We start from the raw sequence: 381 nt of genomic DNA, 5'->3' as shown, positions 1-381 counted from the left end.
AATAGGTCCAAGGAGGTGATACTTCCCCTCTATCGGGTGCTGGTCAGACCGCAGTTGGAGTACTGCATGCAATTCTGGGCGCCGCACTTCAAGAGGGATGCGGATAACCTGGAGAGGGTCCAGAGAAGGGCCACTCGTATGGTTAAGGGCCTTCAGACCAAGCCCTACGAAGAGAGACTAGAGAAACTGGATCTATTCAGCCTCCGCAAGAGAAGGTTGAGAGGCGACCTTGTGGCTGCCTATAAGTTCATCACGGGGGCACAGAAGGGAATTGGTGAGTATTTATTCACCAAGGCGCCCCCGGGGGTTACAAGAAATAAAGGCCACAAACTAGCAGACAGCAGATTTACATTGGACATTAGGAAGAACTTCTTCACAGTT

This window comes from Alligator sinensis, unplaced genomic scaffold, assembly GCF_000455745.1.
Source record: "Alligator sinensis unplaced genomic scaffold, ASM45574v1 scaffold7_1, whole genome shotgun sequence".
Taxonomy (NCBI): domain Eukaryota; kingdom Metazoa; phylum Chordata; order Crocodylia; family Alligatoridae; genus Alligator; species Alligator sinensis.
This window is presented reverse-complemented; position numbering follows the sequence as displayed.